Consider the following 22643-nt stretch of genomic DNA (forward strand, 5'->3'; position numbering starts at 1 on the left):
TGTTAATCTTGGCCGGGTTAAAGCATGGACATACTTAGGATTTTCAAATTGTACTAAGACAAATATGTATTTCCAGTTCAGACTGAACAAAATATATGTCTGGTGAGGGTTCCAATGTTATGGCTTTCACACAATGAACATTTGCACTTTTACATCTTATAGTTTTTGTTTGAAAACCACTGTATACAGGCAGAGGAATAGCTTTGTCTGTTCCTCCCATCTCTGTTATAGTTGCATTGTCCTCCTCCGCCTTCTTCTCCCCTCCTAATAAATAGATAAAGCCTGGACTCATAGGGGTTCATAGTTTTTATCAAGCTCATCAAAATTCTTATTAATCTCAGAATAATTTTACCGGGTCATTGTGGAGACTAGTAATGCTCCATATCCTGTTCCTTAAGACTGGCATGGCAGCTGTTTCTCCTGGCTCTCTCTTCTACTCTACACATTGTGTTGGTTCTCCAGGCACAACATTCTCTTCTCCATTGTGTGTGCCAATCTCACAGCTCATTCGAGGATTCAATCCAAACCCATCCCCATGTTGCCTACGTGACAATGGACTGGACCTTCCCATCTCTCTCTCTCTCTCTCTCTCTCTCTACAGAATTGAACATGCACTTCTATCTCTTGTTCAATAGATGCTGCTGAATGTGGCATTGAAGGCCGCCATTACCACAAATAATTCTGTAATCCCTGGTGCACAAATCAGATGCTAATCCCAGTTCAAAATATACACTAACCACATGCTTCCCCCACCTCCTGGCATGTTTATGTGCTCCAAACATGTGTGACTCAAAATTGTTATATCCGTTACTATTGACAAAAAATGTTGTGTGTGTGAGTCACAGAAGGTGGACAGTGGGACACACTCCTCCCATGGCATATGGTGTTACACAGTTGGTTAGAGCCACTGAATGTAATATTCTTTCTCCAAAAGAGTCTAAGGCATTTTCTTTGCAACTAGTATTTTCTCTAATTCTCCACAAAAGGTTGCCACACTCAGTACAACCACGGATTTCAATCTTCCACCTATCTGCAACCTGTCCATAATTAACCATTCTATTACTTCAGGGATGTTTTCTGAGGCTTTCAAAACCTCTCATGACAAGCCACTTCTAAAAGTTCCCCCTTGGGCCCCCTCCTTCCTTCCAAAATCCACCCTATCTCAAACACCTGCTTCATTACCAAACTCTTAGACCGCACAGCATACACACAGCTCTGCCTCTAGACAGAATCCAACTGCATGTCGACCCTGCCCAATCTGGATTCAGACCCCACCAAGGAGCAGAATCCTACCTCATCTCCATTTGGGATGACTTGAAAAGAACAGCCAACTCAGAAGGGTGTGCTGCACTACTCCTCTGACACTATTGGCCAGCCAACCTCATGGATAGGTTCCACTCCCTAGGCATCAGGGATTCCGCTCTAAGAAGGATCACCTCATTACTCTCCAACTGCTCTCAAATCATGTTCCTCCCTCCCTTTTCTTCTTGCCACCCAGTCCCAAAGGGGTCCCACAGGGAGCGTCTCTGTCCCCCTCCTCTTCAATCTCTACCTTAGCCCCCTCTCTGCACTCATCCGCTCCCATAACCTAACATGCTACAACTACGCTGATGACACCCAGCTCATTTTCAAAATTCACATGTCGTCAGCCACCCCGCACCCTGATCTAGCCCACTGTCTCTCTAAAATTGACCACCGAATGATGGTTAACCAGCTCCTCCTCAACCCTGGAAAGACTGAAATCCTAATCTGTGGTAAAACATCTCTTTCCCCAATACAAACCCTATCCACCCTCCATATCAGCCCTGACAGCAGCATCCACCTCTGTAAAGAACTTGGTATGCACCTTGGACTCTGATCTAACACTCTCTCATCACATCAATACTGTATGCATCCTCAGGTGAATCTTCCCTTATTGCTCCTACCCTCACAGAGTCTCAGCAATCCTAACTATCATCTTCTCCCACTTAGACTACACCAACTCCCTCTCTCTGGTTGCTCCTTCCTATCAGCTCTGAAAACTTCAGTGTATCCACAACTCTGCAACTAGACTCCCCCTTGCCCTCTCACCCACAGAACACATCACCCATTCACTTAGAGTACTATGCTGCCTTCCTATCAGTCGATATGCATCACATACCGCTCCCTTCACAAGACTAGTGCAGAATTCCTCCGAGACAAGCATACATGCTACCAACACATAAAGAACCTTACATCTTACTCTGAACTCCTCCTTCTGATCCCCCCTTTTCAACTCACCGGAATCGGTGGATCCACCTTATCTGTCCAAGCTTCCACCCTCTGGAATTCCCTTCCACTGAACATACAATGCCATGACGACTATATCTCCTTAGGAAAGGCCCTTCAAACCTGGTTATTCCCAGCAACTTGAAGATCTTCCTTTTCTCACATTCACCTCACGACACCTAGGGCTTGGCACAGTCTGTGCCTCCATAATATAGTGTATAGAACAAGGTAATGTACAATTCTTAGATATGACTGGACGAATCAGATGACTCAGCAACATCAAAGGGAAAGCTCTTACTGAGCCTCGAGGTACGTAGTCAAACACCACTTCAGTGGACACAAGCCACAGGTATGGCCACCCACTCATATGCATTTGCCTCCATACTCCAGGCTAATACATGAAACACAACATCTCTGCCATAAGAATGCAGCTACGACCTATGAAACAAATATGGTCTAGCTGGTTAGATAACAAGTTCTCCTGCATCAGAAAACAGCTATGTCCTATGACAGAAATCTGCTGTAGCTCAACACATAACGTGTCTCTTGCATCTATGCACTCTCCTGACCACCTCCCAGCACCCATCCACATGCCTGACCATCATGGGGAGTTTTCTGGGGCACGGCCACCCCACCAACTCTTTTTCTCAGCCTAATGTGCACATGCATTCTATTATTTCTGACAATTTCGCATACATTGGACTTCGGTCCCCCAGTGGCATTCACCCACACAAGCCGTTGAGGCCATCCTAATGGGATAAAGGTGCTATATAAATTACGAACTACTACTACTACTAACTCCAAACAAACTTCCTCAAAATAATCCTAAGAATTGTTCTTCACAATTAGTGTTATCTCTTATTGGACATTTTCACTGCTAATATTTTTTCTCCTGCAGCACAAAATGTTGGCACACCGAGATCAACCACTAAATCCAATCTTCTGTGTCAACACAATCTTAATACACTTTCTTCAAATTATGTATTTTGTATGATAACACAATGATGGCATTACGGCCATTGAATGCATTCTCATGCCTGCTTCTCAGCATTTTTGTGATGTTCTCCTCACTCATTAGTACCTGACAAAAATGTCAAGGGGTGAATTATCTAAACTCCAGCATCCACTGGCTGTGAAATTCTACATAGCAAAAAAGAGATTAAACCCAAAACAGATATGTTCCCTTTAAGGAACTATGATAATCCCAAAATAATCAATAGAAGTTCCTTGAACAAAATGTAGACATAAAAATCAAAATTCTTTAATGTGCCAACTGAACAAGTGTCTAATAAAAAAAAACTATTTGTATGTAATGCACTGCATACACTTAGGTGTGATAAACGAGCAATTAAACATAAAGGAATTAAGCTATCAATTAAACAAAAAGGAATTACAAAAAAGAGATTCTTTCAGAATGACATGAAGCAACACAAAATAATTGATTTCGTAGTAAGCAGATGTAATATGATCTGACATATCCCACCAAATCAGACCAGGTGCTTATGATCTTTTTGTTTATCATTAAATAATATTCTCATGTTGTCATAGATACACTCCTGCATATTGATTTAATTGGGTAGAATCAGCTGAAAACATCTTCAAAACACACCAACTTAAGTTTCAGCCTTGGAAGCCCTAATTGAAGTTAATAGATTAAATTAAGATACAAGTATGCACAACATGTATACCATCTTAGATCAATATTGCATGATTATAGTGAATGATTGAAGATTTCTTTAGCAGTATCTCCTCTGACGTACACTCTCACAGAAAATAGTTCAAGCTGCCACATGGTGACTTTACAGATATTGTAAAACAACAAACGGCCATCAGACAGCCTTCACCCCCTGTCTGGATTGTCAGGTGAAATCCTCTCCTCCCCAGTCACAGAAATGCGGTCTATTCTATTGCAGTTGTCTGCCTCTCCCACAAGTGAAGAGTATTTAAAATATTGATATTTCTATCAATTAAATCCTATTTTAATGTTCAAATCCTCCCTTGATTAAAACCAATGCTAAGATTGTTCGTCCCTCTCAAATAAATCATATTTTAATGGACTACCTTTCCCTCACCTGCTCTAGGAAACATTTGCCTTTGCCTACAAGACTGATAATGAATTCAAACTCTAAATGTCCTATTTATACCGTTTTGGCATCAAATTGCCTGGATCATTGCCCAAACCTCAAATTAAATTACAGAACACTTGATTTACCAACAGGGTAATTCATAGAATTTCGCAGAAAAGTGTCGCAAGCGGCTGGCGCAGAGTGTCAGCGTGCGATTGACTGCGCCAGGCACGTGCGCTAAAACCGATTTCCGCGCACAGCGTATTCATGGATTTTAGGCTCCCAAACCAGCCGTGGCGCAGAGAATCGCAGCGACCCTGCAGCAGCACCAGTAACGCCCCCAAGAACGCCCTCGCGCAAGGAAAAACATCAAAATCGCTAAATCATCGCAAAGGGCTGCGGTAACCCTGGACCAGTTCACCGGGCTGGCAAACAGCAAACGCCAAGCGGGGAACGTGTATTTCAGGGGTGCGCGGGAAGTTCCACACGCGATTGGCCCCATGCAAGCAGGGTACGTGTATTTCAGGGGTGCGCGGGAAGTTCCACACGCGATTTCAGCAGGGTACGTGTATTTCAGGGGTGCGCGGGAAGTTCCACACGCGAATGGGCCAGTGCGAGCAGGGTACGTGTATTCCATGGGTGCGCGGGAAGTTCCACACGCGATTTCATCAGGGTACGTGTATTTCAGGGGTGCGCGGGAAGTTCCACACGCGATTGTCCCAGTGCGAGCAGGGTACGTGTATTTCAGGGGTGCGCGGGAAGTTCCACACGCGATAGGCCCCGTGCAAGCAGGGTACGTGTATTTCTGGGGTGCGCGGGAAGTTCCACACGCGATTGGCCCCGTGCAAGCAGGGTACGTGTATTTCAGGGGTGCGCGGGAAGTTCCACACGCGATTTCAGCAGGGTACGTGTATTGCAGGGGTGCGCGGGAAGTTCCACACGCGATTTCAGCAGGGTACGTGTATTCCAGGGGTGCGCGGGAAGTTCCACATGCGAATTCAGCAGGGTACGTGTATTTCAGGGGTGTGCGGGAAGTTGCACACGCGATTTCAGCAGGGTATGTGTATTTCAGGGGTTCTGGGGAGTACTACACGTGAATTGGCCGTGTGGGTCCTCCCAGGTGAACGCTCCACAACCTCCACGGCCCCTGCAGGCAGCCCACACCACGGGGGACTACCCTGCACCCCTGCTCATGTCCCGCAGGCAGCCCATCCACCATGGGCATGCCCCCCAAGCCAACCCACATGTCACCTTGCACTACTGATCAACAATGCATGTCTCCCACCACCCCCACCCCCCAGCAGTGCAGGGGCACCCTCCACCAGGCCCCCACTCATGTCTCCCACCACCCCCACCACCCAGCCACCAGGGGCAGCCTCCACCAGGCCCCCACTCATGTCCCCCTGGACCCCCACCCCCCAGCAACCATGGGCAGCCCCCACCAGGCTCCCACCCATGTCTCCCACCACCCCCACCCCCCAGCAGTGCAGGGGCACCCTCCACCAGGCCCCCACTCATGTCTCCCACCACCCCCATCCCCCAGCCACCAGGGGCAGCCTACACCAGGCCCCCACTCATGTCTCCCCCCACCCCCACCCCCAGCAACCATGGGCAGCCCCCACCAGGCTCCCACCCATGTCTCCCACCACCCCCACCCCCCAGCAGTGCAGGGGAACCCTCCACCAGGCCCCCACTCATGTCTCCCACCACCCCCACCCCCCAGCAGTGCATGGGCAGCCTCCACCAGGCCCCAACTCATGTCTCCCACCACCCCCACCCCCCAGCAGTGCAGGGGCACCCTCCACCAGGCCCCCACTCATGTCTCCCACCCACCCCCACCCCCCAGCCACCATGGGCACCCTCCACCAGGCCCCCACTCATGTCTCCCACCACCCCAACCCCCCAGCAGTGCAGGGGCACCCTCCACCAGGCCCCCACTCATGTCTCCCACCACCCCCACCCCCCAGCAGTGCAGGGGCAGCCTCCACCAGGCCCCCACTCATGTCTCCCACCACCCCCACCCCCCAGCAGTGCATGGGCAGGCTCCACCAGGCCCTCACTCATGTCTCCCACCACCCCCACCCCCCAGCAGTGCAGGGGCAGCCTCCACCAGGCCCCCACTCATGTCTCCCACCACCCCCACCCCCCAGCCACCAGGGGCAGCCTCCACCAGACCCCCACTCATCTCTTCTATCACCACCCCCCCAGCAGTGCAGGGGCACCCTCCACCAGGCCCCCACTTATGTCTCCCACCACCCCCACCCCCCAGCAGTGCAGGGGCAGCCTCCACCAGGCCCCCACTCATGTCTCCCACCCACCCCCACCCCCCAGCCACCATGGGCACCCTCCACCAGGCCCCCACTCATGTCTCCCAACACCCCCACCCCCCAGCAGTGCAGGGGCAGCCTCCACCAGGCCCTCACTCATGTCTCCCACCACCCCCACCCCCCAGCCACCAGGGGCAGCCTCCACCAGGCCCCCACTCATGTCTCCCACCACCCCCACCCCCCAGCCACCAGGGGCAGCCTCCACCAGGCTCCCACTCATTTCTCCCACCACCCCCACCCCCCAGCCACCAGGGGCAGCCTCCACCAGGCCCCCACTCATGTCCCCTATCACCACCCCCCCAGCAGTGCAGGGGCACCCTCCACCAGGCCCCCACTCATGTCTCCCACCACCCCCACCCCCAGCAGTGCAGGGGCACCCTCCACCAGGCCCCCACTCATGTCTCCCAGCCACCCCCACCCCCCAGCCACCATGGGCACCCTCCACCAGGCCCCCACTCATGTCTCCCACCACCCCCACCCCCCAGCAGTGCAGGGGCACCCTCCACCAGGCCCCCACTCATGTCTCCCACCACCCCCACCCCCCAGCAGTTCAGGGGCAGCCTCCACCAGGCCCCCACTCATGTCTCCTACCACCCCCACCCCCCAGCAGTGCATGGGCAGCCTCCACCAGGCCCCCACTCATGTCTCCCACCACCCCCACCCCCCAGCAGTGCAGGGGCATCCTCCACCAGGCCCCCACTCATGTCTCCCACCACCCCCACCCCCCAGCCACCAGGGGCAGCCTCCACCAGGCCCCCACTCATGTTCCCCACCACCCCCACCCCCCAGCACTGTGGGGCACCTGCCAGCAGGCCCCCACCCATGTCCAACTCATGTTCCCCACCACCCCCAGCACTGTGGGGCACCTGCCAGCAGGCCCCCACCCATGTCCAACTCATGTTCCCCACCACCCCCACCCCCCAGCACTGTGGGGCACCTGCCAGCAGGCCCCCAGCCAGGTCCAACTCATGTACCCCTGCACCCCCACCCCCCAGCATTGTGGGGCACCCTCCACCAGGCCCCCACTCATGTCTCCCACCACCCCCACCCCCCAGCCACCATGGGCAGCCTCCACCAGGTCCTCACAATCCCCAATCATGTGCGTTATGGTCAGCCTCCACAGCCAAAAAGCCCTACCAAGTAACCCATTCACCCACATGGAAATAGAAATTGCATGTTACACCCCCAATGTTCATAAAGCAAATGAACCCATGTCCGTCACACACAATGGTTGCAATTGAATGGGAAAACACCCAACATGAAATGCATGAAACCAATGAGATGATACCACACAGTGAAGTATGAAAACAAAATTGTATTTAAAAAAAAGAATGGAAATGAAATGAAACAAACTACAATGGCAAAGAAAAAAAGAGAAGCTGCATGTCCGTCTAAAAAAATAAAAACTACAAATCCAAATGAGCCCAACTGAACAAAGGAAACCTACAAAAAACCCTAACTAAAATGCAACTATATACAAAAAGTGGAGCAGTGTCCGTCGACTCCAAATCATAATAAGAAACAAAGGAAACCTAAAACTAAAGAACTATATACAAAGGCGGCGGGCAAGTCCAGCGGCTCACTCCGTGGTGTTCCGGGCCAGGGCATCATCGAACTCCTGTTCGATGTCCCGGAGGCGGTCCTGTTCCATGGCCCCGAGGGTCCGCAGGGACGACGCCGTGTCCTCCTCCAACCCCCTGCGGATTGCCTCGAGGCACTCGGCCCGCCTCAGGGCCCTCCGCATGGAGTTCTCCGCCCTGACCATTGTGAGCCACGCCTCTTCCGCCCGCCGCAGCTTCACACCTATGGCGTGGCCCAACCGCTGCCACACGGAAGACACTCTCTGTCCTGGGTCCTCCTGCCCTCCGGCCGATGCCTGCCCCTCCGATGTCGAAGGCCCCGAGCCTTCATGTCTCCCACCATGTTGCTGCTGCTGCTCTGCCTCTGCCCGTGCACTGCCTCCTGCTGCCTGCACATCCTCCGCCAGCTGGGGTGCAGTTGTTGATGTGGCCACCCCTGCTGGACCTCCGACTCCCGACTGTGGCAGGGATGCCTCCTCCACCAGCCTGGCCGCACCGTCAGAGGCAGCTCCACAGGGCACCCAGGTGACTGATGGGTGGGAAGATGGCACAGAGGACGACTGGCGCGTAGGGGGTCCAGTTGAGGAGGGGGTCGGAGCAAGCCCCATCAGACGGAGGAATCCGGCCTGGGTGACCTGTCCCAGCAGGCTGACGTGGTCAACGAGCCATTCGAGATGACGTGCAGTCTCTCCATGAAAAGACTGCAGGTCACCTCGCATGGCCCGTTGACGCAACGCCACACCAGCCAGGACAGGCTCAACCCGGACCTGGATGGCCACGTCCGCAGGCAGAGGAAGGCCAGTTGACGTCAGCTCATCCCCTGCCTGAAAACGGGTCTGGACGTAGGCATCCCTGCAGGTGCAAGATGATGCAGGGACAGGATCGGGGACAGGATTGCACACAGGCACCTCCGCGGCGGCCTGTGCTGCCTCCTGTCCCTGGTCCTGCACTGCACCACTAGCACCAGTGGGATCCCCACCTCCAGACCCCGTCTCTGGTGCTTGCACGGCCTCCTCCTCCACCAAACCCCCCACCAACCTGGATGACTCCGTGCCATCTTCCCCTGTTGGGCCCTGTGGGGTCCCAGCTGCCCCTTCTGCTGCCGAGGAGTCCAACTCCAACCTCCGCCTCTTGGACCTCCCCCCGGCAGCTGCGGCCTGGGACGCGGCACCGGACTCCTCACTCCCCGACGAGATGACAACACGGGAGGGGAGCCGGGCCTTGCGTCTCCGGCTGGCGGTCGGATCCCCGCCGCTGTGCTCCACAGCACCTTCTCCGCCCTCTTCATCAGTTGACGCTGCAGACAGGGAGAAACAAAACACAGGCATCAGGGCACTGTACAATGGACACATACACACATGACAGTTGCACATGAGTGGCATTGGCAAACCTCAGACATGTCATCACAATCCCCAACACACATGTCATTGCAACTCGCACACATGAGCCATACCACAGCCATATCGCAACTGCCACCACCATCCATACACATACAACAGCATGAGCAGCCAAAGGTGACCCAGACATCACATGCAACACAGGAAGTGCACCACACATGTACACACACCACCACACTTGCATGCATGTGTACACCTCTGCCAAGTGTCGCACTGTTCAGACGGGCATCCATGTCACATCTGCCAATCAGGCTTACACATACCGCAGTCACATGCATCCATGGTGCATCACTGTTGCACCCTTGTCAAATACACACACATGCACATGTACACCGTGCTCATACATGCAGCCGAAAACAACATACATGCGTGACATAACGGACATGTCTACTTAAATACACATTCATCCAAACATGTGTGCACGCACAACTGCATTTGGCATGTAAGCCTACACACACAAGCACCATCCATGTCTCACACATTACAGTCCTTGCATGTGTCAGCCCCACGGCCCTGGACACCCCCACCCATACTCGACCCCATACAAACAGATGTGCAACCTGCACACTACCGAATAATCACCACACGCACTGCTCACAATCAGGATGCATGTACACTCACCGCTCGACTCCAGACGGGTCTGCTTCTCCAGGACCTGGACGTGGAGCGCTGGGGATATGCGTTCCAGGACCCTCATCTGTTCTTCCGACAAGTGGCCCCGGCGCCCCTTGGCATCCGCTGCCTTCAAGAGACGTCGGGCCTTGTTCAGGGTCCTGGACCTGAAGTCCTCCCAGCGCTTCCTGACATGTTGGAAGTCCCGGACTGCCACCCCCTCCCCGTTGATGGCAGTCACGATGTCAGTCCAGATCCGAGTCCGTCCTTCCTTGTCGGCGCGGGAACTTCCGAAGAGGGCATCATACTGCCCCAGGACTTGCTCCACCAGGACACCAACTTCGGTGGCACTGAAGCTGGTGCCCCTCTGCCTCTCTGGCCGGGGGTTGTCAGTGGTCACAGATGGTGTTTGCCCCGACATGACAACCCCAGAGGCAGGAGTGGGTGGGCAACTGGGTCCTGGGGCTGGGCTGTGGAGCGATGGAATACCAGTCGGGAGTCTTCGGTTCCAGCAGGGGTGGTCACAGCAACAGCACCCCTGGCTGATGTGCAGGCAGCAAATGGCAGTGCACGTGGGCAGCAGGCAGTCAGGCAGCAGCAGATGGCAGGTGTGAGCGTGCTCGGGGCTCTGGGGGGCAGTAGTTCGGCCTTCTGGGCAGGAGCGTGGTCTTCCGTGTGCATACGCGTGGCCAGCTTGATACGGAGTGATTTCGCACGTGAAAAGTCTGCACGTCAGCATGAAATTCGAGGAAAGGCCCTTGGCGCGTAAGCGCGTCAGCACGCATACGCGATTCTATTGGACCAAATGCCATACTTCACTGTGTGGTATCATCTCATTGGTTTCATGCATTTCATGTTGGGTGTTTTCCCATTCAATTGCAACCATTGTGTGTGACTGACATGGGTTCATTTGCTTTATGAACACTGGGGGTGTAACATGCAATTTCTATTTCCATGTGGGTGAATGGGTTACTTGGTCGGGCTTTTTGGCTGTGGAGGCTGACCATAACGCACATGATTGGGGATTGTGAGGACCTGGTGGAGGCTGCCCATGGTGGCTGGGCGGTGGGGGTGGTGGGAGACATGAGTGGGGGCCTGGTGGAGGGTGCCCCACAATGCTGGGGGGTGGGGTGCAGGGGTACATGAGTTGGACATGGGTGGGGGCCTGCTGGCAGGTGCCCCACAGTGCTGGGGGGTGGGGGTGGTGGGGAACATGAGTTGGACATGGGTGGGGGCCTGCTGGCAGATGCCCCACAGTGTTGGGGGGTGGGGCTGGTGGGGAACATGAGTTGGACATGGGTGGGGGCCTGCTGGCAGGTGCCCCACAGTGCTGGGGGGTGGGGGTGGTGGGGAACATGAGTTGGACATGGGTGGGGGCCTGCTGGCAGGTGCCCCACAGTGCTGGGGGGTGGAGGTGGTGGGGAACATGAGTTGGACATGGGTGGGGGCCTGCTGGCAGGTGCTCCACAGTGCTGGGGGGTGGGGGTGGTGGGAGACATGAGTGGGGGCCTGGTGGAGGGTGCCCCTGCACTGCTGGGGGGTGGGGGTGGTGGGAGACATGGGTGGGAGCCTGGTGGGGGCTGCCCATGGTTGCTGGGGGCTGGGGGTGGGGGGAGACATGAGTGGGGGCCTGGTGGAGGCTGCCCCTGGTGGCTGGGGGATGGGGGTGGTGGGAGACATGAGTGGGGGCATGGTGGAGGGTGCCCCTGCACTGCTGGGGGTGGGGGTGGGGGTGGTGGGAGACATGAGTGGGGGCCTGGTGGAGGGTGCCCCTGCATTGCTGGGGGGTGGGGGTGGTGGGAGACATGAGTGGGGGCCTGGTGGAGGGTGCCCCTGCACTGCTGGGGGGTGGGGGTGGTGGGAGACATGAGTGGGGGCCTGGTGGAGGCTGCCCCTGGTGGCTGGGGGGTGGGGGTGGTGGGAGACATGAGTGGGGGCCTGGTGGAGGGTGCCCCTGCACTGCTGGGGGGGGGTGGTGATAGGGGACATGAGTGGGGGCCTGGTGGAGGCTGCCCCTGGTGGCTGGGGGGTGGGGGTGGTGGGAGACATGAGTGGGGGCCTGGTGGAGGGTGCCCCTGCACTGCTGGGGGGTGGGGGTGGTGGGAGACATGGGTGGGAGCCTGGTGGGGGCTGCCCATGGTTGCTGGGGGGTGGGGGTGGGGGTGGTGGGAGACATGAGTGGGGGCCTGGTGGGGGCTGCCCATGGTTGCTGGGGGGTGGGGGTGGTGGGAGACATGGGTGGGAGCCTGGTGGGGGCTGCCCCTGGATGCTGGGGGGTGGGGGTGGTGGGAGACATGAGTGGGGGCCTGGTGGAGGGTGCCCCTGCACTGCTGGGGGGTGGTGGTGATAGGGGACATGGGTGGGGGCCTGGTGGAGGCTGCCCCTGCACTGCTGGGGGGTGGGGGTGGTGGGAAACATGAGTGGGGGCCTGGTGGAGGGTGCCCATGGTGGCTGGGGGGTGGGGGTGGGTGGGAGACATGAGTGGGGGCCTGGTGGAGGGTGCCCCTGCACTGCTGGGGGGTGGGGGTGGTGGGAGACATGAGTGGGGGCCTGGTGGAGGGTGCCCCTGCAATGCTGGGGGGTGGGGGTGGTGGGAGACATGGGTGGGAGCCTGGTGGGGGCTGCCCATGGTTGCTGGGGGGTGGGGGTGGTGGGAGACATGAGTTGGGGCCTGGTGGAGGCTGCCCCTGGTGGCTGGGGGGTGGGGGTGGTGGGAGACATGAGTGGGGGCCTGGTGGAGGCTGCCCCTGCACTGCTGGGGGGTGGGGGTGGTGGGAGATATGAGTGGGGGCCTGGTGGAGGCTGCCCCTGCACTGCTGGGGGGTGGCGGTGGTGGGAGACATGAGTGGGGGCCTGGTGGAGGGTGCCCCTGCACTGCTGGGGGGTGGGGGTGGTGGGAGACATGAGTGGGGGCCTGGTGGAGGGTGCCCATGGTGGCTGGGGGGTGAGGGTGGGTGGTCGACATGAGTGGGGGCCTGGTGGAGGCTGCCCCTGGTGGCTGGGGGGTGGGGGTGGTGGTAGACATGAGTGGGGGCCTGGTGGAGGCTGCCCCTGGTGGCTGGGGGGTGGTGGTGATAGGGGACATGGGTGGGGGCCTGGTGGAGGGTGCCCCTGCACTGCTGGGGGGTGGGGGTGGTGGGAGACATGAGTGTGGGCCTGGTGGAGGCTGCCCCTGGTGTCTGGGGGGTGGGGGTGGTGGGAGACATGAGTGGGGGCCTGGTGGAGGCTGCCCCTGGTGGCTGGGGGTTGGGGGTGGTGGGAGACATGAGTGGGGGCCTGGTGGAGGCTGCCCCTGGTGGCTGGGGGGTGGGGTGGTGGGAGACATGAGTGGGGGCCTGGTGGAGGCTGCCCCTGGTGTCTGGGGGGTGGGGGTGGTGTGAGACATGAGTGGGGGCCTGGTGGAGGCTGCCCCTGCACTTCTGGGGGGTGGGGGTGGTGGGAGACATGAGTGGGGGCCTGGTGGAGGGTGCCCATGGTGGCTGGGGGGTGGGGGTGGGTGGGAGACATGAGTGGGGGCCTGGTGGAGGGTGCCCCTGCACTGCTGGGGGGTGGGGGTGGTGGGAGACATGAGTGGGGGCCTGGTGGAGGGTGCCCCTGCACTGCTGGGGGGGGTGGTGATAGGGGACATGAGTGGGGGCCTGGTGGAGGCTGCCCCTGGTGGCTGGGGGGTGGGGGTGGTGGGAGACATGAGTGGGGGCCTGGTGGAGGCTGCCCCTGGTGGCTGGGGGGTGGGGGTGGGTGGGAGACATGAGTGTGGGCCTGGTAGAGGGTGCCCCTGCACTGCTGGGGGGTGGGGGTGGTGGGAGACATGAGTGGGGGCCTGGTGGAGGGTGCCCCTGCACTGCTGGGGGGTGGGGGTGGTGGGAGACATGGGTGGGAGCCTGGTGGGGGCTGCCCATGGTTGCTGGGGGGTGGGGGTGGTGGGAGACATGAGTGGGGGCCTGGTGGAGGGTGCCCCTGCACTGCTGGGGGGTGGGGGTGGTGGGAGACATGAGTGGGGGCCTGGTGGAGGGTGCCCATGGTGGCTGGGGGGTGGGGGTGTGTGGGAGACATGAGTGGGGGCCTGGTGGAGGGTGCCCCTGCACTGCTGGGGGGTGGGGGTGGTGGGAGACATGAGTGGGGGCCTGGTGGAGGGTGCCCCTGCACTGCTGGGTGGTGGGGGTGGTGGGAGACATGGGTGGGAGCCTTGTGGGGGCTGCCCATGGTTGCTGGGGGGTGGGGGTGGTGGGAGACATGAGTGGGGGCCTGGTGGAGGCTGCCCCTGCACTGCTGGGGGGTGGGGGTGGTGGGAGACATGAGTGGGGGCCTGGTGGGGGCTGCCCATGGTGGCTGGGGGGTGGGGGTGGTGGTCGACATGAGTGGGGGCCTGGTGGGGGCTGCCCATGGTTGCTGGGGGGTGGGGGTGGTGGGAGACATGGGTGGGAGCCTGGTGGGGGCTGCCCCTGGATGCTGGGGGGTGGGGGGGGGTGAGGGACATGAGTGGGGGCCTGGTGGTGCTGCCCCTGCACTGCCGGGGGGTGGGGGGGGTGGGAGACATGAGTGGGGGCCTGGTGGAGGGTGCCCCTGCACTGCTGGGGGGTGCGGGTGGTGGGAGACATGAGTGGGGGCCTGGTGGAGGGTGCCCATGGTGGCTGGGGGGTGGGGGTGGGTGGGAGACATGAGTGGGGGCCTGGTGGAGGCTGCCCCTGGTGGCTGGGGGGTGGGGGTGCTGGGTGACATGAGCAGGTGTGCAGGGTAGTCCCCTGTGGTGTGTGCTGCCTGCAGGGGCCGTGGAGGGTGTACAGGGAATACCTGGGAGCACACTGCCAAATCGCGTGTAGATTTTCCCGCGTACCCCTGTCATACACGTGCCCAGCCAAATCGCGTGTGGAACTTCCCGCGCACCCCTGAAATCCACGTACACGGCCAATTCGCGTGTGGAACATCCCGCGCACCCCTGTAATCCACGTACACGTCCAAATGGCGTGTGGAACTTCCCGCGCACCCCTGTAATCCGTGTACCCTGACAAATCGCGTGTGGAACTTCCCGCAAACCCCTGGAATTCACGTACCCTGACAAATCGCGTGTGGAACTTCCCGCGCACCCCTGTAATCCGCGTACCCTGACAAATCGCGTGTGGAACTTCCCGCAAACCCCTGGAATTCACGTACCCGGCCAAATCGCGTGTGGAACTTCCCGCGCACCCCTGAAATCCACGTACACGGACAAATCGCGTGTGAGACTTCCCGCGCACCCCGGTATACACGCACATATATTTTTTGTCAGCGGGTGTCCGTGTTTGTGGGTACCCCTTTGCACGTCATTTGTCCTGGAGGGCCACAGTATGGGACATTCATCATGGCAGTATATAGGTGCTATTTGTTGGCGCACCTTTTGGCGCACATTTCTTACAGGCACAGAGACGCTACCGCCTGCTTTCTTGTGGCGGTCGTGTTTGTGCCTGTGCGCTGGTTTGAGCGTGCGCTTTTTTGCCCTATTCTATTCCATGAATACGTGTTGTAGGCGAGCGTGTGGGCGTTCCGCGCACTTGTGCCCTGTACTTCCACCGTGACGCCCACATTTTGGCAAGTTGTTCCCCATTCCGAGTGTTACGCCCCGTGTTCCGCCTACTTTTGTTGCGTGCGCCGCGCTATGTGCGATTTTCGCTGTGGCCTGTGCGATTTTCGCTGTGACCTGGCGCACGCAGTTAGATGGCCTGTGCGCCAACATGCCCCGCGCACTTTTTTATCGCACATCCGATGGTTTTCTCGCGCACGGCCTTCCATGAATCGATGTGCGCTGCTTTTCGTGCGATTTTCGCACTTGCACTGCGATTTTCGCAATTCCACTGCGATTCGCACGTTTTTAGCCACTTGCGCCGTGCTAATTATTCCATGAATCGGCCTCCAAATCGTAACTATCTGAGGAATCTGCTTTGTGAGCTTCCAAGTGATGGGATAGGTGTGTTCTCTTGCCTTAATTTTTGTGATAAGATGCTCATCGATTTTTATCAAAGTAAACTCCCTTCTCACTTGTCTGTCATTTAGGCATCTCCTGTGGTCTAAAACAATAGACCCAGCATCACCAGGAACCCATTAACACTGCACTCTAGCCATAGGGCATTTTAGGCTCTCCACAGCTAACTCAAAATTACAGACAGTCAAAATAACCATTTGCCAAGCAAATTGCAGTAGATCATCATCACTACCCAATTGGCATGTGTTTAGAACATAGGCATCAAATATGGGGTCTGCAGTGGGCATGTTAAATTTTGGTGCGGATTCTAATGCCTATAACAAGCCAGTTTTCTGTGCCAGCCAGCTGTCATCATTTGGATGTTGTGGCAAGAGGAAAGCTTGTGAATATTTAAAATCAGACAATAGTGATTGAGTGCACTGCAAATGTAAATCTTTACTTTTCCCATCACCGTAAATGTAGTTGGCTCCACTAACCAGCAGAGCCACTCTCTGAGTACCACTCTCAAACACTGGTGGTTGATCCTCACTTTATTTGGCTCTTTGTAGTCTAGCCACTCTCCAAGTCCTAGTACCATGTTAGAAAACCGCAGGTTATGTCTAAATTATTTTGACTCTACCATCCAGCCAAGGCACTCTCATATCTCTACTACCATGTACAAAACATCTTATTTTGCTCTTCCAACTAGTGGTACTACTCATCGTGTACTAGTACCATGAGCACAAACTGGATGTCCCACCTCAATAGATGTGTCTCAACCAACCATCAGAGCCACTCTACAAGTACTAGAACCACATTCTACCATCCAGCAGAACCACTAATTTATTTTTCTGCACTCTCAAAGTGTACCATGTTTCCCCTTCAGTACCCTATTGCTCTGTAATCTAGAAATGTGTAAGATGGTGAAGGAGCCTGTCCTTCTCCATGACACCCACCATTACCTCATCATTCATATCACACTGACTAAAAGAGGTCACACAATACAGGTAGTTTGTGCCTGCATTCCTCAATGCATTTTTTCAGATGTCTGCCAAAATGGAACCACACTGTGACTTCCACCACAACTAGCAGAAGGGCCTGCTAACTGAAGGTGCCAATGAGTCAGGCTGTGCTTGGTCAATCACAGAGGGTCAGGGAAACAGACGTGCTGTCCCACAGACCTTGGGACATTTTAACTTGCAAGGATCAGAAACTATGTGGACAATTTACAATTTGGCTGAACAATTCTGCCATGGTTTAGTCAGTATAAATTAGACATATCAACTCTTCCATATCTCTCTCTTTTCACTGTTCTGTCTGATCATGTGGGCCCCATATCTTAGCTAAATCCATGAAACGTTATACACACTTTGCATTGTACTCACTCTAATGCAGCCAAACTATCACATTCGATCATCTCAAGTATTTACATTTTGTTCATCTGCAAACTCCATAGTGAGATAGAACATTCATTACTCCTTTGCTAAAATTATGTTCAGATGCAGTCTATTTTTTGCCTGATTTGCTATACTTCATGGTACGCTTTTCGACATCCGCAAAAAAAAGCTGCATTTGAAAAATGTCTTAAATGTTGAAATCTGTTTTCTAACACATATGTCAATTTTCTATCCCCTAATCACTCTGTAAAATGTCTGTGTAAGAAGACATTTGCATATTTTCATCCACTCAAATTCATCTGCAGCATTGTCTCTCCACATCTGTTCTATCAGTCATCTTTGAATCAAGTTCATTAAATGCTAAGGGAACCACAACCCACAGACAAATATTGTATTGCACATGTCCATCCCACTTCCACATTGTTCCCTGATATATTAATTGTTATTTTTTTCTAAAAAAAATAAATAAAGATTCTATATTCTAAAGTATTATTTTAGTATTCGCTTGGACTTGGATTCCCTCAGCCTCTTGATGTATGGTAACTTATAAAAGCAAAATCAATACGGGAATCAAAAGTCATACAAATGCAGTCCTTCAGCAAAATACATAGGTGAAGGACATGACAATGAAAAGGAGAGAGAATTATCAATGCAGAATAAAGAGTAAAGCAATCTCTGCATCTCTGCAATACCTTCGTCATTACAGAACGTGTTAACATTTGCCTTCTTTTGCATGGGTGCTCAAGCATATTTCAAAATGACTCATGTACTGGTCTGTGTATATACACATTTTTATAGCACAATACACCACTGAATGGACCACTGCACTACCAGTTGGAATGAAATTATGTAATGACCTTTAGATTTCCTAATACTATATGTTCATGTTTTATATGATTTCTGGGGGAGTAAAAGGAACACATAACTACAAATACAAATATTCAAGCACACTGCCCACCTCCAAATGGCAAGCATTTAATACGTTCACCTCAATTACATGCCATGAAATTGAAAGACGATCATCTTGACCTCCCATATTTCTTGGTAGATAATTCCTGAAATTTGTTTTCATGCCCTTGCTCATGGCCCACAAATTAAGGAACCTTAACTTTATGTCTGGAAAACAAGCAGATAGAGATACTTGAATAGGTTGAGGAGTCAAAAAAGAAGTGATTTTGACAGAGATCATAGGAGAGAGAGATAAACAGAGAGAGAGAGAGAGAGAGAGAGCGCATGAGAGAGAGAGAGCTAAGAGATGCATAGCTACTTTTTTGATGGTGGCTAAAATATCAATGAGGATAAAAGCAACAACCCCATAATTTCCCAAATGTTTAATGAGGTCATACCAGGTGGTGATCAGTGTCATGCTGACTCCAAGGGGTGGGCGGAAGCTAACTTCGTAGTCAGAGGATTTCATTAGCTGCAGGTGGGTCTTTTTGAGTCGAAAGTGACCTTTGACAATAATCCTGAAGTTGTTTGGGTCCTCAGTTACAGAACGATGTGTAGGAAGTAGATGAAGAGTTTCCACGGGAGATCTCCTAATTGCAATGAACTTACATGGCTAATGTCTAGTTAGATCAAAGTAATGTGAACGGTGCTACTGCAAGTAAGCAACCTATCATTCAAAGTAGACCTTATGTTCAAACTTGCCACTGAAATGAAATATACGTGTACTTAATTGCATCGCATGTGCAGTAAAACATAGTTCCAAATATTAAACTATGCTAAAGGGTATGTGTGGCTGTTATAGCTCTTTTCAGAAGTATAATGTATAAACACTTTTGAAGTCATGGTAAATGCTGAAATTAAAATTATTTTAAGAAAATCAAATTTTTAATGAAGCAGCTTTTGAATGTTGAACAACTGGGTTTTCTCCAGATTACTAAAATATGAATTATCTATCTCTATATCAGGCGCTGCCCCTCCTCAAGAAAAAATGTGTCCCAAACTGCCATCTCGGAGAAATGTACTTTTCTTTTAGATTGTTGTAATTTACCAGTTCACAAATGAGTGTCCGGCTCGGTCACAGTGCTGTGATGACAAAAATGTATACTGCCCGTATTGGCTCAGTTGGCCAGTTTTCAAATGGCCCTCTTTTCCTTGACATCAATGAGCCACCTTTACAAAAATAGCCATATGTTTCTAACTTCACTTCAATTGGGATAACACTACTGGCACATGTCAATAGCAGCCGCATTTCCTCTCTGCTTTGTTGTGCCTTTGTGAAATGGAATTACGTTGTGTACTGCAATGGTTATGCACTGTTTGATGGTAATGTGAGTGTACGTGCGTCTCTTGGAGTAACCCATTTTGATTCTGTATGCAATTGCTTCTACTTTTTTTAAAGCCAGCATGGTACTGTCTCAAAATAACAGTTTCATATGAAGAGGTAATTGGGCCAAACAGCCATATGCATAATCTTTGGGCATGGCTTATCTCACTAGATGTATTCTGTACTCCCCCTTTATCATGATCACCTATGTTAACAACATTTTAAGGCTTCAAGAATGTGTTGTAGGAGAGTCGCTCCTGGGAGATGTGCTACTTATTATTCATAACATTGGAGAGGGAGTGGGGACCTGTCCTCTTTCTGAGTAAAACACGTGTATATTCGACATTCCAACAGAGCAATGGTTTGGTAGTGGGTGAATTCATAGGTGTCCATCGCTACAATATAAAGAAACTGGCATGCCAAATGTGTGGAGGGGTGTTGTGAGGAATTGCCATCTCATAAGGGTGTGGAAACCCTAGCTTGTATTTGCTTTTTATTAATAATGAAAACAAATGATGCAGGTAATTCCATCTTTAATTGAGTAATCTGCTGACCAGATTCCCCTTTCATAAACTCAATGCCAAACGCAGAGTGTGTACTGTGATGAATACTACAGTGTCATCACTGAACACCAGCATGAAGTCTTCTCCCATGTGGCTAAGAAGGCAACCGCTACCTGATCCTAATCCTGGGGGTGGTATCAGGGGGAAGTCTCACATGGAAAGAGATGGCTGCAAGGGGAAATGGTGACTCCGCTGGGAGAGACAAGATATTCATCATCTTCTGAGGATGAAAGTGAAATCATTACCAAATACCTAATGGTATGCTACCAGTTTATCTGTCCCTCTAATATGACTGCCCAAATAACCTGTCATAAAAGTCATTTAAACAGAACCAAGTTGGTGCCTCAAAGGCTCAGGAATTAAAGGTGGGAACCTTGAATTGTCACAAATCTGCTTTAATGAGAATTCCTCACTCTAATGTTGAATTCTAAACTCTTTCGAGAACCTCCTCTTATTCTAACAACTCTCAGTTCACAGAGCATCATACATTAACTGGAAGTGACAGGAACCAACCTAATGTCACACATCTTTGCACAGACTTCAGTTCCCATAATGCTAAAAGTACTGGGATACGGAAGAAGTGTCAGAGACAATGAGGATTCAGAATGTGAATATTCAAAGGTGCGGTTTAGTTGCTGCCACTCAAAACACCTGAGTGGGATATTTAAAATCAAGATGTGGCACAGATGTGGAAGGAAGGTAAAGCGGAGGAAGAAGTGGAAGGAACATTGGAAGGCTGAGCTAGAGGCATAGCTGAGGATGCTGAAGCAATCTGAGTGGCAAGAGCAGCCACAGAGAGAAGCCCGCCAGCAAAAGTCACCACAAAGGGTGAAATTGAGCAGAAGCAGAATTGCAGAGTGCTCACATTGGAAGCCCGCATACTACAAAGAAGACCAGCTGAACAAAAAAACCTAAAAAAAAAAACCTAAACAAAATGTACCTCGCAAGACAGAGCTGATTCTTATCAGAAATAAAAACTCAACTAAGCAGCTTCCCCCAAATGTACAAATCATTTAACATTGGTGGCAACACCATCATGGTCGCCAACAAAATAAAAACCCTTGTGGTGTACATCGACTCATCGCTCAACTGAAATAGACAGGTCAACACCATAGTCTCTTCTGCAGCCTACACTGCCAAACTGATAAGAGCTAGCAAACCCTTCCTCAGGGCGGAGACCGCCATCACACTTGCTAGAGCCCTGATAATCTCCAGGATTGATTACTGCAACTCACTATTTGCAGAAACTAGCAAAAGAAATATCAAATAATTACAAGTCGTACAAAATAATGCCATCCGAGCGGCCTTAAATATACCTAGCAATGAACACATTTGTCTATTAGGAGGAACATCCACTGGCTCCCAGTCCATGACAGGATCAAATTTAAAATCCTTACGTTTACACACAAATAGCCACGCACTCATTGCAAGCATATTGTAGAACTGGCGCAGCTGTAAGTATCTCTGCGCTTACCCCTGCTCTCTAAGCACCTGACCATCTCCGGCGCACAGCGTCCACCCCACTTCACTGCAACCACAGTCCTATCCGAGCTTCAACCTCACCCAACTGTCTTTGCCGCCACTACTCGCCGCATGTACTACCCCAGTGTAATTGTCTGACCACATACCTGTACTACCCCCTGCTACTCAGCACACTGCCCATGCCTCCCACCCTACCTGCTTACTGCATCGCATCATTGAGAATAGGGCCCACAGATAACAGATCTAGCTCTGTTGGCTGGCGGTACTGCAGATGAACCACCGATTGCGCATTATATGTTCTAGTCCTTTGCATAAAGCGATTCTAGCCCATTGTTTCTAGTGAACTGCCTATTATGTACTAGCATACTCTACTGAAGTGAACTAGCCTATTGTGTACCAGCATACCTCACTGAAATGAACTAGCCTAGTGTGAACTGCCTATTGTGTACTAGCATACCTCACTGAAGTGAACTAACCTATTGTGTACTAGCATACCTCACTGAAGTGAAGTAGCCTATTGTGTACTAGCTTACCTCACTGAAATGAACTAGCCTATTGTGTACTAGCATTCCTCATTGTAGTGAACTCGCCTAGTGTGAACTGCCTATTGTCTACTAGCATACCTCACTGAAATTAACTAGCCTATTGTGTACTAGCATTCCTCACTGAAGTGAACTAGCCTAGTGTGAACTGCCTATTGTGCACTAGCATACTTCACTGAAGTGATCTAGCCTATTGTGCCCTTGTGAACAGCATACTGTATTA

Source organism: Ambystoma mexicanum, chromosome 6q, assembly GCF_040938575.1.
Source record: "Ambystoma mexicanum isolate Mex_15411 chromosome 6q, UKY_AmexF1_1, whole genome shotgun sequence".
In the NCBI taxonomy this organism is placed as follows: domain Eukaryota; kingdom Metazoa; phylum Chordata; class Amphibia; order Caudata; family Ambystomatidae; genus Ambystoma; species Ambystoma mexicanum.